Below are 15,375 nucleotides of genomic sequence, written 5' to 3'. Positions count from 1 at the left end.
GAGTCCCAGGGCAGGCACCCCCCGGGTCTCGAGCCACGCGCACCCCACGGGCCCCTGGAGCACGGTCCCAGTGCCGGACCCACAGCGTGTGGGAACAGCGGCAGCACCGAGCCACCGTGGGGATTGGGGACACCAAAACCCGGGTGCCGAGAGACGCCGAGACCAACACAGGGCCGTGGGGCTGCCCACCTTCCCCTCCAGCCCGGCTCTGGGATGCTGCCAGCGTCTTCTCCCTGTCCCCTACGCCTGCCTCTGCTGGCCTAGAGCAGCGACAGCTCTCCTCTCGGCTTCGGGGCCCGCAGAGGCTTTGCTGCGCTGCTGGAAGGCCGCGGAGCAAGGGGCCGGCTCCAGCCTGACGCTCTGCTGCCTGTACAGCGCGGCTCTGGTGTTCCGTGCACAGACGGAGCAATTTCTGTCTTGGAAAGTGCAACTCGCTTCACCGTTACCGTAAGGAGGACGCTGCAGGCGGGCAACCAGAGCTGTAACCCTTCTTCTGAACAGCAGCGGAAAAGACACGGGCTCGTCCTCTGCCCCTGCGGGAGGTAAGTTACACAAGGCTGTAATTCTGCAGAATCTATCGCATCTTAGCAGTTCAGCACTCACACAAAAAAAAACTGATTAGGACGTTGAAGAGGTTTCGGTTTTACTCATGCAGACTTGGTAGTGCTAGAAGAAAGGAAGTTCACTACAGGCGACGCGGAGCCTCTGGCTGGGGGAGCTCAAAGGACAGCAGCCAGGCAGCCAGAGCCCAACGCCCGGCTCTTCGTCTCCACGGGACGCAGGCGGGCGCCCCGGCCAAGACGCTGCCGATGCCTTTCAAGCTCCCGCTCGGCACAAGCGCGGGATTCACTGGGGCACTTCACACCCCAGCCGCTCACTCCAACAAGTGGTCTCAGCCGGCGAGTCCCTCGCATGCGCCGGCTTTTGTGGCTCTGCCGGCGGGTATTTATTGAAACCAGACAATGCCTCCCCAGCACAGCGAGCTCCGGTTCGACACCAGACGCTAATTAAATCCGTGCTGCTGCTGGAAGGCAGAGCTGCGGAGGAAGCAGCTGCCTTCCAAAGGCCGCAGCAATTGGCCGGCGAAGAGCCGCTCACCAGCCCTGCACCCTGCACGCCCGCTCCCCACGTCCACGGGGACCGGGGGAAGAGCAGCTCCTGCTGCTTCTCCGAGCGGTCCCCTCCTGCCCAGCTCTCCCGCTGCTTTCGCTGTCACAAGCACGCTCACCTTGAGATAGGGGCTGCAGAGGTTCTGCTTCTACAGACGAGACCCGCCAGCGCTACTTACTCCGACCAGAGCACAACGGAGCGCGTCTAGCAGCAGCCGGCACCAGCCCCAGGGAGGTCCAGTGCCCACAGCCCAGGGGGGTCTGACTTGGCCCAGCCCCGTGCTGCAGTCCCCAGCGCTCACCCAAAGCAACGCCCGAGGTTTGCATTCAAGCCTGGTCATCCCCTCGCAAAAATCAGCTCCCAAAACTGCCCGCACCCCAACCACCACGTCGCTTCTGTAGCCCAGGCAGGGAGAAGCGCAAGGAGAGCCACTGCTCGAGTGGCTGCCAAGCACGGGCCTCTGAAGATGACTAGAGAGCCAGGGCCGGCAACATGCTCAAGGTGGGCAGTCCCATTCCGTATTTCAGCCCCTGCCGCTGGACACAGATCTTTTTTAACCGCCTCTGCTTCACCTGCAGGGCAAAACCCACCCTGAAGGCTCTGCCACCCTTCCTGCTGCCTGGGCTCATGACACGGAAGGCGAGTGCCCGCAGGCGCGGGACGTGAGCCGCACAAGAGCGTTGGCCCCAGGCACGGCCGTGCCCTCGCTGCCCTTCCCAGCAGCGCAGGAGTCGCCTTTTTTGTCTTTTTGCTCTGACGGCAGGTTTGCGAACAAGGCAAATTCCCCTTCCAGTGCCTTCCCGCCCACCCCTGGGGCTCGCAGCCTGCTGAGCAGTCACCAGGCAGCAGCGAAAAGAAGGTTTCTAGATAAATACGCGGTTCTCACCCAGCAGCCTGGAACAACCACTTCCATTTCGCATCTCCCGTCTGAGGCCAGAACACCTCCTCCTGTGCCACTGCAGCCTGAAATAAGGTTAAGACCATCTCTACCAGCACGCTGCTTCCCCAGCACTGTCCCTGAATACTCCTGTGTCCTCAAAAGCTAACACTTTTTTTTTTTTTTTTAATAAGAGCAATATCAAGCACCGCTTGCCTTTCTCTTGACAAGGCACCTGAGCGCGCATCAGGCAGCGTGGACAGGAACAGACGTGAAGGCAAAGTTGCCGTCGGTCTCACAGGCAGCCAGACGAGAGGAAGGCTTCCTCCCCTCCTCCTCCGCAGCCAGAGACGTGCCGCACCTTTGTGCTGCGGCAGCAGTGAGCTGCCCCGCCTCGTGCCCGGCAGCAGAGGCTGCGGTGCCTGCCCAGCACAAGGCAGAGGCTGCAGGGCGCACGAGGACTTCGCCAGCGCACCCGGAGGCGTGGGCTTCGCGCTGCTTGCTGCTAGGAACTTCGGGCTCTTCCCTCGCCCCTCCGAAGGGGCGGTTTTAAATGCGCACGCGTGCTGAAGCCTCAGCGTGACGTCAGGTGGATGCACAGCAAGCTCCTGAGGATCTCAGAGCCCCAGTCTGCTCTCGCCACCAAAGCAGGGCGAGGGGAGCACGTCCTGCGGCCCCAGCCCTCTCTCCACAACATCGTGCCCGTGGGTCCTGCAGCCTCGAATCCCACACGTGCTTCCTGCCGGCACCGAGGGATCAGCTGTAGCCAGGACGAGGGCTCCACAGCTGTTCTCCAAAGGAGCAGACGTTTCCCAATCCCTTTCCTCTCACAGAAGCCAACTCCTGGATGCGCGCAGCTCCCTTCCCTTCCTTTCCTGCCCTAGGCCCAAGCTGGGTGCAGGCTCCAGCCCTCCCATCCACCTGGGGGAGATTTCCTCCCGGCAGGACTGAACATGGCGCAGGGAAGGGCCAGCAGGCTCCCAGACTCGGCACTTTCTCCTTCCCACAGCACTCGGACAGGCTCCCAGATAACCTCAGGAGCCTGCAGGCAGAGGAGGCTGGAAACCGCAGCCCTCCAACGCTCGCACCACAGGTCTCCCACGGCACAGCCAGCCTGAAAACGGCTGGAGCAGGCTCAGGATCGCTGAACAGCTCGGGGCATCTCCACTTGCTCCCAGCTTCCAGGGACCAGGAAACCGACATCCAGCAGCACGTCGCTGAGATGGGGCCCTGGGAGCAAGCAGGGGAAAGGCGGGACGGCGCAGGGCAGTCGGGAGCCTGAGCGGCAGCGAGCAGCAGCCTGCGGCTGACGGGCACAACCCGGCTCTGACTGCAGGTGATGCTCTCTTCTCCTCAAAGCCACCACCTCTGGAGGGCAGGACATCCCTGCTGCCCACGCTAGATTTGAGCGCCAAGCCTACGGGGGACTTTCTTCATGTCTGTGATCCCAACTTCCCACGTGGCCACACGTGAGGGAACCCCTCTGATGATCCCCTCCAGGCAGCCAGAACCGTCTGACCAGAGCCCAGCTCGCTGGGGAGCTGCAGACAACGCCAGGCGTGGACGCTGCTCTTTCCAAGCGTGCCCCTGCCGCCCTGAACACGTACAAAGGCCCGGATCCATCACACCACACGGGACACTCCATGGGACATCCTCTCCACCGGGCTGGCTTCCACACCATGCAGCTCCAGGGGCTGGGCACCCACCTCCTCCCCTCCCAGCTGGGCAGGGATCAGAGCAGCAGCGTCGCCTCTTGTGTCTTCCTGGTGCTCCCAGGCACAAGCTCCAGGGGTTTTCCAGACGGCTGATGCAGCCGATAAACGTCCCTTGGCTCCTGCACTACTCTTCGCAGCAGGCGGCTCGAGGTACTTCGCTGGGGAAGTGTCGGTACAGAGGAGGGAACCGAGGCATGCAGCTGCCGGATGTCGCACAGAAAGCGGCAGCACAAGCGGGAGGAAAGCCGGGTCCCGAGTGCTGCCGTGCCCCGTAACCTCGCCTGCACACGTGGCCCTGCCACAGGGACCTTCCCTGCACGGGACAGCCCTGGAAACTGGGGAGAAACCAGGCAGTTTTTTTTTCCAAAAGCCTTCTCCAACACTTCTCAGAGGCACGGCGAACGGCGGGGCTCCCCGGCCGCTTGCAGGAGCCGCGCTGAGAGCCACGCAGCACCGGGGGAAGGATGACCACAGCCCGCTGCGCCTGCTGTCCCCACGATTCGGGCTCGTTCCTCATCCCGCGGGGCAGGCTGAGCCCTGCGGGGCCCGCAGCAGGAAGGGCTTTCCAGAGGGGTCACCCCCAGCCACGTTTCACCGTGGGAAAAGGGATCCGCGAGGGCGGCGGGGAAGCGTACGGCCAGGCTCCGCGCGCCGACTGCCAAAGGCTCGGGCACGGCACGCCGCGTGACAGCAGGCTTCCTCGGCCCTCCGCAGAGATCCGCTCGCCCTCGTGTCGTGCGTACCGCTCCCAAACCCCCGCTGTCAGCAGGAGCTGGGGCGGCAGAAGCACTTTGAACGGTAGGGTTTGGGATTTTATCCCCCATAACCCACATCCTTTTGACAGAACCGGGTTCGGAGGCAGCTGCAGCGGCAGCTCTGGGGTGGCCTTTTGCAACACGAGGCAGGGACGAAGGGGTGCCCGGGCTCTTCCGTCACCAACGTGCAGCTAATTGCAACTTCCCCAGCTCCCCTGGGGTCACGCAGAAGGAGGGGATGGCACGGGCGATGGAAGCAGCCCCATCACCCCCGGAGGCAAGGTACAGGGGGTGTCACTCACCGCTGACAAGGCTGCTTCCACCCCTGGGCTGCAGGGCTGCGGCTCTGCCGAGCGGAGCTGTCCCGCATTCGAGCGGGCGCCGCTTCTCCCTCCACGCTCTTCCTCGGGCTGCTCGAAGCCCCATGCGTTTCCTCCCAAATTACCGCCAAGCCTTAAGAGCTGGGAGGGGAAGGGGGAGGGTGGAAGGGAAAGCGTCGGGGGCGGTTTCACAGGGAAACCTCTCCCCTGAGCCGTCGAGCTCCCCGTGCTGGGATGCCGGCAGCGCTTCCTTACTGGAATCGAGCCGCCCTGCCTTACGTGCGCTGCTCCCAGCTCTCCGCCCAACGGGAACGGCCGCCCCGGGCCTCAGACAGGACCCAGAGCCCAGACCGGGGGGAGAAATGGGCAGCAAGGAGGAGCAGCACAATTCATCTGTACCACGGGCAGAGGGATGCGCGGTGGCACAACATCCCCCGGCTTACGCGCAAGCGTCAGCAGCGCCTGCAGAGGAGCAACGAGCGATGCAGGAGGCATTTATCTTCCCACCCCCCCGGTACAAGACCGAGCAGCTCAGTGCACTGCACCTTTTTCCTCGCAGCCTCTCTCTGAGGTACGCAAGCGACCTGCTTATTTCACAGCCGGGGAAGGGAAGCCGTGCGGAACCCTGATGCGTCGCTGATCTCGCCGAAGAAAAGGGGGCAGCAAGGGATGATCCCCGACCAACCGGAGGTTCGCTGCATCGCGTTCAGTCCTAGACAGACACCCCAGCCTGCTGGCTCGCAGGGAGGGATAAGCAGAGGGGCCAGAGACCCGCACCCCGCTCCTGGACGTGCCACGGATGGTTCAGCACCTTTTCACTCCTCCACCCCGCAGTTCCTCGCCCAGGGAATCGGATTCACAGCCCCTTACTGAGCGCCGTGACAGCTCCGTGGATGAAGGCCCCGCTGTGGTTTGCCACCAGCCTCCACACCAGAAGGGCATGTTCCAAAGGCTGGTTCTCACCTTCCCTCCCTCCCCATCTGTGAGCGTTTCACGAGACCCCGAGGCCAGGGCCGAAGCAGGAACACCACGCGGGCGGCTACAGCCAGAAAGGTGCTCACAGAGCCGCTGCTGGCTGGGAGACAAAGAGCTCCATGTGGAGGCTTCCCAAGGGGTTCAGCCGAAAGCCAGCCGGCCCTCGAGCAGGTGGATCTGGTGCAAGCTCGCTGGTTCCTCCCTTTGCCTTCCCTGCTCACGATTTGCTTCTCTGGGCCCTACTAAAGGGCTTAATTTATAACGTCCGAGGATCACCTGCAAGCAGCAGCAGACAGGACACGCCCCCAGGAGCGCCCACTCCATCCTGCTGCTCTCAGCACCCGCAGCGCTGTTTGCGTGCACAAACCGACCCTTCTCCCTCCGTTCCGGGCTCGCACCTCCCCGGCTTGCCCCAGAAACCCCAGCCAACACACGCTTGCCCTTCTCCAGAGCACGCTTCCATCTGAAACCCAAACCTTTTCTTCTCTTCCTGTGTCCATCACTTGGGTTTCTTGTTCCCGTCACCTCTTCCAGCCCCTGCAGGGAGCACTCAGCTCCCCCAGCCTCCTCATCTGTTGTGCAGCCAATCTGGGGGCCCAAACCCATCCACACATTACAGAAGAAGACCAAGATGTCCCAGAGCAGCACGGCGCTGCTGGACGCCCACCTGCGGTCAGCCCCGCAGCACGCTCAGCGGGGCTGGCTGGCCCTGCTCGGGACCACGAGCCCCTCCAAAACCTTTTACGCCGGGGCTGCACCACCGGAGGGGCTCCAGGCTGCCGCTGCCAGAGCACTTGGGCTGCCCGGACACAGCTCAGTTACCACCAGACGCTATCAGGTGCCCGCAGAGTACGCAAACCGGGGCAAAAAGTCAGTTTGCCACCTTCCTATAGAGCCCCCTGATCCCCACTCCCCTCCCAACACCAGCACCCTGCTGGCTTCCAGGCTGGACAGGGCTCGGACTCGCTGTGACAAGACCATTTGCGTCCCCAAGGGCAAACCCATCCGGAAAAGCTGGAGCCGCGCTCCGAGCTGCCCCAGCTGGGCTCTGCTCTCCGGACCGCAGCTTCAGGTGGTAATTCAGGGCTGCCTGCAGGTCCTTTGCTCCACGGGAAGGAGGGAGCTCCCAACTGGGCAAAGCCCTCCTCGCTAACGCCGGGCGCCTTTGATTTTGCTTCAGGAGTAAAGGCGCTCTTCTTTACCTATGCAAAGCTCCGCTAAAATGGTCAGGCGTGGCCAAAGGAGCAACCAAGAGCAGCGAACACGCGGCTGGGGCAGGGGCTCGCTGTGCCCCTGAAGGCCAGACTTCACGCCCAGCCCCAGAACCACTCGGCCGGCCTGCAGGGGCACCTGAGCCAGGGCGAGGCGGGAGAAGAGCAGCGGGTTCCTCCCCGTCCCCACTTCCTCACGTGCCCACTGAATCCACGCTTTCCTTCGTGGGCAGGCCAGCACCGCCCCACCTGATCCCGACGTACATCCCCGGCACCCAGCGCATCCCCGCACAGCTGCTCCCTGCCCAGAACCGGGGACAAGCCGCACGCGGACGAGCGGCAGCGAGCGCCCTTACAGCCTTACCGGAGCCGTGCGCTCGTGGCGCGCCGCGAGAGGGATCACACCGAGGTGAGCGAGGGCAGCAGAAGCCATAAGCGCCTCACCGAGCGGGTCCAGGGCATGGGAAATCCTGCCATGAGCAGGATCCGCTGCCGAGGGTTTCACAGCCGCCGAAGACTACGGCAAAAGCAGCAGAGTGCTTCTTTTCTGCTCTGATTCTTCTATCAGGAAGCTTACGCACGCTTCAGCCCGGCTGCCCCCACCGCCGGACACTGCCCCGGTGGAAGGCAGCTCCGAATGTGCGCCTTGAAATCCCCCGGCAGCGTGAGCGGGGCCGGGGCCGTGCACGCAGCCACACCCAGCGCCGCGTGCCCGAGCACACAAACATTTCCTCCCCGCTGCTGCTCCCGCGCCGCGGCTCAGCCAGGGCCGCCCCGTACCTGCCCCGGCCGGGCCACGGGGAAGGCGGGCGGTTTTACAGACCTGTGAGCGCGGAGACGTGAGCGCATTTCCTGTCGGCCCCCCTGCCCCCCTCGAGCCGCCGCAGCGGATGTTCTTCTCTCCGACTTCTTCCTCAAGGCAAATATTTAGAGTCTAGCAGACATTCCTCATCACAGGAGCAAGTTAAACATTGGCCCGAAAACAACAGCAAGTGCCTTTCAACGCTTCTGGCTGGGGAAGCGTCGCTCCGGACTTTGGTTTCTGGCTCTGAACAGAAAGAGGAGCAGAGCACCAAGCGCTGCGCTCCTGTCCCAGGGGCGGGCGGAACTGGGGCTGCGACCCCGCCAGGGCCACAGCGGGGACCGTGCCCTGCTTGTGCGCTAGCACGCTTCGGGGCTCTGCTCTCACCGAGCCCGCTGCAGCGCACCCTGACACCGCGCACACGTTGTTTTGAGACCCGCACTTCTGTGCTCGGAGATCGCAGGGGAAGCTGCCGGGGGCTGCGGGTGCCGCCCGGACTGCAGGCGGCCGGTCGCACGCGCTGGTTCCCCTGCTCGCTCTGCGCCGCCTCTTCTCCTGCCACCTTCCAGCCCGCCGGTGCGGGAGGTGCTCTGGGCTGCGACCACGCAGCGCAGCTCAGCTCCCTGCCAGACGCGCAGGCTCTTGCGAGAAAACCCCTCAGCGAGGTAGAAGCCGAAGTCAGTGAGCTGGCAGGAGCGGACGTGACTGCCGAGCCAGCCTCACCTCTCCCACAGCAGCCCAGTCAAAATTGTGGCAAATTCCCCAAGAGGAAGCTTCCACTGGAGACATTTACTGGCAACGCAGCTCAGGTGTGCCCGAACAGCGCGCTGAGGAACAACTCGTGTCCTGCAGCTCGCCGCAGCGCTGTTAGCGGGATAACCGAGCTCCTTTCGCTCTCCTAACTCGGTGCCCGCGAGGGGTGCCCAGCTCTGCTGCCCCGCTACAGGCAGGCGGACGGGGAGGGAGCTGCTCCCGCGGCACGGCCCAGCCACGCACCCAGCTCCAAGCGCGGCAGCACGGAGCCGTGGAGGTTGGCCGGGCTGGAATTGCTCTCTCTGTGCTCAGACGCCTACCGCAGCACTGCGGGAACCTGCTGTGGGCTCCTCTTCCCGGCTCCCCACCACCAGGCAGCCACCCCTATGGAAACAGCACACGATTCAAACCACCCGCAGGTTACCCTGGAGGAAGCAGCAACCCTGCAGCCCTCGCAGCACTTCCTTTTCCTTCCCCAGCCACGGAAACCCACGGAGCAACCAGCTCCGGTGAGCGGGTTTGTGCAGGGATCGCCACGGCCCGCGGCAGGGACGAGCCCACGCCCGTCAGCGCCGCCGACCCCGCGCCCACCAGAGGCGAGCGCTGCTCAGCTGCAGCCTCCGCCAGCAGGCGAACCGTGCCCGCAGCGCCCTCGATGTTCTCTGGGCTGGGCAACACAAAAACAAGGCTCTGAGTAAAACCCAAAGACAAGGGGAGTGAACGCGGCCGGGCCGGGGGTGCTCCAGGCAAGCGCTCCACGCGGAAGGTACCGGAAAGCACCTTCGTCCCCTGCGCCAAGAGGGAGTATGAACTTGGTCACTTCCAACGGTCCATGAGGAAAAAAGGGGAAGAAAAAGGCTCTTTTGCGTTGCTGTTTGTACCTCGCGCTACCCCAAAAGCCAACAGCGGTGACATTTCCTACCTGGAGACGCTGGGTGCCAGGAGCGCGGAGCCGTGAGCAGCACGGAGCCGTTTCGCTGCCTTCCGCTTTCACGTCGGATGGCCGCGGGCGCCGGAGCCCGACAGCCAGCCCCGTGCCCTGCCCAGCGCGCTGGGGGCGCAGCCGCTGCTCCCGGCGCCTTCCAGCCCCGGCCGGGGAGGGGGCGCTCCCCGCGCCCGCAGGGCCCCCCCGGGCCCCCTCCGGCACCGCTGCCGGTGCGCGGGGGCTGCGCAGCTCTTCCAGAAGGCAGCGGCACAGAATCCAAGGCCAAGCCCACCGTTAACCTCTGGTAGCGAACTTCACTTCCCTCTCAGGAGGGCAAAGCCTGCCCATCACCTGCCAAGCATCTCCTCCGCCACCTGGCGAGTAAAAGCCAGGCCTCCCTCACGCAGCACTGCGTAACGTTAAACGACAAAGGGCTGCAGGACGCTCTCTGGTTAGGGGCTGGGTGAAAATGAACGACGACAAAAAAATTACCGCTTCTTTCCTCCAGCCTCGCAGCTGGGAGCCCAAGGAGAGCCCAACAAACTCTCCTCTCCGTGGGCCACGAAAGCAAGCACACGCGGCTCGGCCCGTGCAGCATTTTCAACCGCCCTGCGAAGTTTGGCCTCTGAGCTGCAGCCTCCGCGAAGAACCAGCTCCTGCACCACAAGGCACGGGATCCCCTCGACGCTTCTCGAGCTCACCGATCTGCCGCAACGCTGCCGCTGCAGCCAACAGAAGACAGACGGACGTGCGGTTTTCCACGGGCTGCCTTTCCCCCAGCCCTCGCTGCGCCGCTTTTCACCCCCAGCACAGCAGCAGCCTCAGAACCCGCGAGGGGGTGAGGGGGGGGGGAAAAATCCCAGTTCGGGACAGCTCAGGGTGGAGGCGAGCCTGGGAAGGGCTGGCCCAGGGTTCACCCCAGCTGCCAAAGCCGCCCAGCAGCCGGCACCACCGCAGAGGCAGGGCAGGAGGAACCCCGGAGCACCTCAGCCAGATGGCTGCTGGGCTCCACGTTGGTTTTTTTTTTTTTTTTTTTAAACCACTTCCTAGGAACAATGCAGCACCGAAACAGCCGGGGGGGGCTGTGCAACAGGAGGTGCTGCAGCCCCAGCAGGGATTCGGGAGAATCCCCCAGGCGATGGAGGGCAGCCAGCGGGGACCTGGGAGCCGGGAGGGGAGCCCGAACGCTCAGTGGTGGGCTGCTCCAGCAGAACGTCACCTTTTGCTTCCCCCACAACCGAGCCCTGCTGCTTCTCGGCAGCAACGGTCCTCCCGGAGATGCTGCCTGCCCGTAGGAAGTATAAACATCCATTCCAATAAAAAACAAAACTATTTATAAGCACGCAGCTTTTCTAGCGGGAAGAGAACTTGTTCTCCGGCACAACTCCAGAACCAAGGCGACTCCTTCCCCTTCGCCCCCTCCCAGGGCACTGGGCACGGTGGGACCGAACGGCCCCAGCGGCTCCTCGCTACGCCCACAGGTCACGGGGCCGAGGGCAGAGCTGCTCCCCGAAAAGAGCGCCCGGAGGAAGCCCCTCGTCAGCACGAATCCCCCGCCCCTCAGCAGCACCACGAGGGAAGGGGGGGGTTAACTCCAGCGGCAGCCGGAAGGGACGGGGGCAGCGCGAGGCACGGCAGGGCGCTGAGCACGCTGCTGGGAGAGAAGGGACGCCTCTGCTTCCCGGCCTCGAGGGCTGCCCCTCTCCTCCAGACTTCCAGCAGGAGGTGCCACCGGCCAAGGCTTCCCTGCGATCCCAGACACCCCCGGGTGCCCGTGGGGCTGCGGGTCCCCTGCTGCTTCCTTCCCCGGCTCGCAGGCGCCAGGGCCAGTCCTTGCGGCCGCTCGGATGCCCTCAGACCGCCAGCTGCCCACGCACCTGGACGGGGGGGTCACAGCCAAGCGCTGCTGCTCCCGGCACAGGGCTTCTCCTCGCCGGGGGAGCTGGGAAAGCCACGGGGGGGGAAGAGAAGGCTGGAGAAGGCAATCGGGCCCGAGGCCAGTAAACATGTTTATTGGCAGTGGCTCTCGGACATCATCTCTTCCAGCCCAGTGGGGCTGGAGGGGGTGGGGGGAAAATCCTGACTGTCCATAAGCACAGCCCTCCTGTCGTTCCCATTGATCCGCTGAGTCACTCCCGTATTAGCAGTTTTGACAACACTCGGGCTGCACAGGAGCTCGGAAGCAGAATACAAAGCAAGAGGCGACACGAAGCCTCTCGCCATACCGGCAGCGGCACGGAGGAGCGCTCGCAGGGCACAATTCGGAAACCTGCCGAACTGCGAGCGCCAACTTCCTCCCCTCCGCTCGCTCCGAGGAGAGCCGCAACAAGAAACCCACACGCGAGCCCCGCCGCGAGGGCAGCGGCACGGAGCTCCATCCAGCGCCTCCCGAGAAGCTGCTGCACAGGAGCGCGTTCTCCCTGCAAGCTGCTACCGGCTGCACCCCGGCCGGGCCGGTGCGGGCGCGGAGCGGCAGCTGGTTTTGCAGAGAAACCACTGAAGGGATTCCTGAGGCCTCGCAGAACTGCGCACTGGTGACCGGGAGGGCGAATCCCAGGGCAGAGTGGCACGCGAGGGCCGCAGTCCCTACGAGCTAGCGAGGCGATGCCCCAGCACCTGTGCCACCACGGACCCGAGGGAGCCGCGTTTGGGGCAGAGCATCCTGGCCCGCAGCACAACACTCCAAGCCGTCCGGAGGCCCAAAGGTACCAAGCGGCGATAAAATCACCCTGGAACGCCGCTCCTATCTGCAACACCCCAAATTAAACCAAAACCAAACAAAGCTTTGGCGAGTGACAGCAGCCAAGCCTGCCCCGCCACGCGGGAGGCCTCTCCACACGCTCCCCACGGAGGCCTCCTGCCCTAATTCGCAGCAATTCTCTGTCAGACGCGCTGGCAAACCCCAAACGTCTCCTCCACGCCGTTACATAAGGCCCGATTTTTAAACCTGGCAGCGGTGAGGTGGGGGCACGCCGACAGGACAGCCCGGCGGGCAGGTGAACTTACACACGCCTCAGAGTGTATTCCCAGATACCCACCCACTTGTTGTACGGCAGGAAAACAAACGGATCAGCTAATGAGGCAGCTTCCAAGCCAGCAGTCAGTTTGCACAGAACGTGGCTGGGGTCCCTGTTACCTCCACCTTGCTTAGAACAGGCGGATTTCACAGCAGCTTGAAAGAGCTTTAACAAACTTCATTTTTAAGTTCACAAACACTCTTAGCATGGCTGCTCCCCGTGCTGCTCAGACCGCAAGCCATGCCTCGTAAGAAAAGCCTCGCTCCCTAACGGCCCCCCAAACACCTCCTTATTTCCCTCTCGGCCCGAGGACCCCCTCGGTTCCCTCTGCCAGCCACCAGACAGGAGCCGCAGGCCTCTGGTGGCGGCTCCCTGCTTGCCAGGCTGGCAGGGGAGAGCTGCTCCCCGGCTGCAAACCTCTCCCCGGTGCTGTAGGAACAGCTCGAGTCAGCTCCGTCGCGGCGGGGCAGAAGGAGGGCAGGTTATTTTCCCTGTTTCTCACATCCCTCCGCACCCCCTTTGCTCAAGGAAAAGAGCTATTTTAAATACCAGGCTCGGCGCAGGCCCTTCCCCCAAACAAACACCTCCCGGCCCCTCCGGAGGGAGGAAAGCCACATACAAAGGAGCCAACATCCTGCGAGGCCCCGGCTGCGGGGCAGGGGGACACACCCGGGGGTGCCCCGCTACCGGCCCCAGCCCCAAACGGCGCTTATTTTTGGGGGGGGGGGGGGGGGTGGACGGGACAACAGACAGACGGACGGACAGACGGACGGACACACGACGTCGGGGGGGACCCAGGCCTCTTCCCCCAAAGCTCAAAGGAGGCGGCGCGGGGAGGAACCGCAGCGAGGCGGCCCCAGGCCCTCAGAGCCCCCCGGGCCCCTCAGGACCGCCCCGGGCTCTTCGGGCCCCCCCTTAAGCCCCCTCAGACCCCCCTGAGTCCCTCCTCCCAACCCCCTTAACCCCCCTTAGTCCTCCTCAGCCCCCTAAGAGCCCCCCTTAACCCTCCCCAGCCCCCTCAGCCCCCCCACAGCCCCCTCAGCCCCCTCAGACTCTCCCCAGCCCCCTCAGGCCGCCCCCCCCGTCCCCCTCAGCGCCCCAGCGCCCCGCCGCCCCGCTCCCGGTCCCGCCCGGGCCGTGCCGCAGCCCCGGGGCAGCCCCGGCACGGCCCCGGCGCCCCTCGGCGGCCGTTACCTCGGCGGGTCCCTCAGCCCCGGGCCCCGCAGCCGCTGCCCCGCGGCCGCCTCCCCATGGCGGCGCCCCCGGCCCGGCCCTGCCCGGCTCCCCTCACGCCGCCTCTCGCCTCCCTCAGCAGCGCCCAGCCACACGGCTACGCCGCCGGCGTAGGCTCCGCACGCACCCATGCGCCCCCCGCCAGGCCGCCGGCGCAAACGCCTTTCCTGAATAGCGAACTCCGGAGCGGGGAGGCCCGGCGCAGCTCGGCGCGTGCGCAGCGGAAGGGAGGCTGGGGGAGCGCAGCGGCGCTGGCGTAAAGCGCGGTCCAGAATAGGAGGCTTGCGGAGAGCGGCGGCGGCTTTACAGCGGCGGGGGGCGCTTTACGGCAGCGCCGCGCTCGGCGGCTCCCGGCGGGACTTTCCTTTAACCCCTTGTTGCCCACAGCGCTCCGAGGAGGGGCACGGCCCCCTAGAGGGGACAGGCCCTGCTATAGGGGCGGGCCCCTGCTGCCCCCTATAGGGTACGGGCTCTGCTATAGGGCATGGGCCCCTTGCTGCCCATAACCCCTATATGGCGCAGGTCCTGCTGCAGGCAGAGCTCTGCTATAGGTCGTAGCCACCAGGGAGATATATATATATATATATATACATATGCATATATATATATATCAATCAAAGTGTAGTGCACAGCTGTAGGGGATGGCCCCAGTTCAGGGACTTGCAGGGACCGGGAGATACATACTTATATACACATATACACACATACCATATATACACATATACCAGGGAGATATATACATATATATATATATATATGGTATGTGTATATATATATATATATCAACCAAACTGTAGTGCACAGCTGTAGGGGATGGCCCCAGTTCAGGACAGGGAGATATATACATATATATATGAGGGAGATATATACATATATACACACATACCATATATACACATATACCAGGGAGATATATACATATATATATATATGGTGTGTGTGTATATATATATATATATATATCTCAACCAAAGTGTAGTGCACAGCTGTAGGGGGTGGCCCTGCTTCGGGGACCCGCAGGGACAGGCGGGGGCCCAGCCCTGCTGCCACCCCCCCCCCCCCCCCAGCCTGTCACTTTGGTCCATTTTGGGTTTATTCAAGTAATTCAGCCGCAGAACACCGCTCCCCGCGGCCAGAACCGCTGCCTCCCCATGAAACGCAGCCGCCGTCCCTGCCCGAGCCTCTGAGAGCGACCCTGGCGCTGAGGGGCAGCAGGCGCCCCGTGGGGTCCTGCTGCCCTCATCGGCGTCACGGCATGGGGCAGACTCACCCCCAAATACCTGGCAAAGGAGCTGGGGTGGTCTGGGGAGAACCCGGTCCTCAGGCTCCACCATCCCCCCAGACGCCCATCTCAGCCACCCCCAGCTGCTTGAATCGATTCTCTCCCAGCTGCACGGAAGCGCTCCTGCTGGTGAGCCCCCCTCCCGCCTCGCACCGCTCCTCTGAGGTATTTTTCCCCTGCATGCGTTTGCTTCTAGAACAATGGCGACATCAGAGAATTAGGACCACGGAATGAGAAACACCGCAAGCCAAAAAGGGATCCTGCCACCCCTGGGCCCTGCCCTTTGGCAGCTCCGTCCCCGGCGCGGGGATTCCTGCTGTCGCAGGAGGGTGCAGAAGGGCCGTTACCTGTGCCCCGCAGCTGGAGGTAACGCTTCTCCCAAAGTCCACAGCAGCAGAGC

At 63.9% G+C, this 15,375-nt stretch overlaps 1 protein-coding gene across 4 annotated transcripts in view; it reads right to left on the bottom strand.

Annotated features, from left to right (window-relative positions):
* Positions 1-13,901, bottom strand: part of CSNK1G2 (casein kinase 1 gamma 2) — a 37,877-nt gene extending 23,976 nt beyond the window's left edge. The window contains exon 1 of one of the 4 annotated variants that reach the window (XM_035569655.2): positions 13,821-13,901. The gene's annotated coding sequence lies outside the window, so the exon portion shown is untranslated. The other 3 variants (XM_035569654.2, XM_035569653.2, XM_035569656.2) reach the window with 3 other exon arrangements.
* Positions 13,902-15,375: the final 1,474 nt, after the last annotated feature.

Source organism: Cygnus atratus, chromosome 26 (genome assembly GCF_013377495.2).
Source record: "Cygnus atratus isolate AKBS03 ecotype Queensland, Australia chromosome 26, CAtr_DNAZoo_HiC_assembly, whole genome shotgun sequence".
NCBI classification, from domain to species: Eukaryota; Metazoa; Chordata; class Aves; order Anseriformes; family Anatidae; genus Cygnus; species Cygnus atratus.
This window is presented reverse-complemented; position numbering and strand designations above follow the sequence as displayed.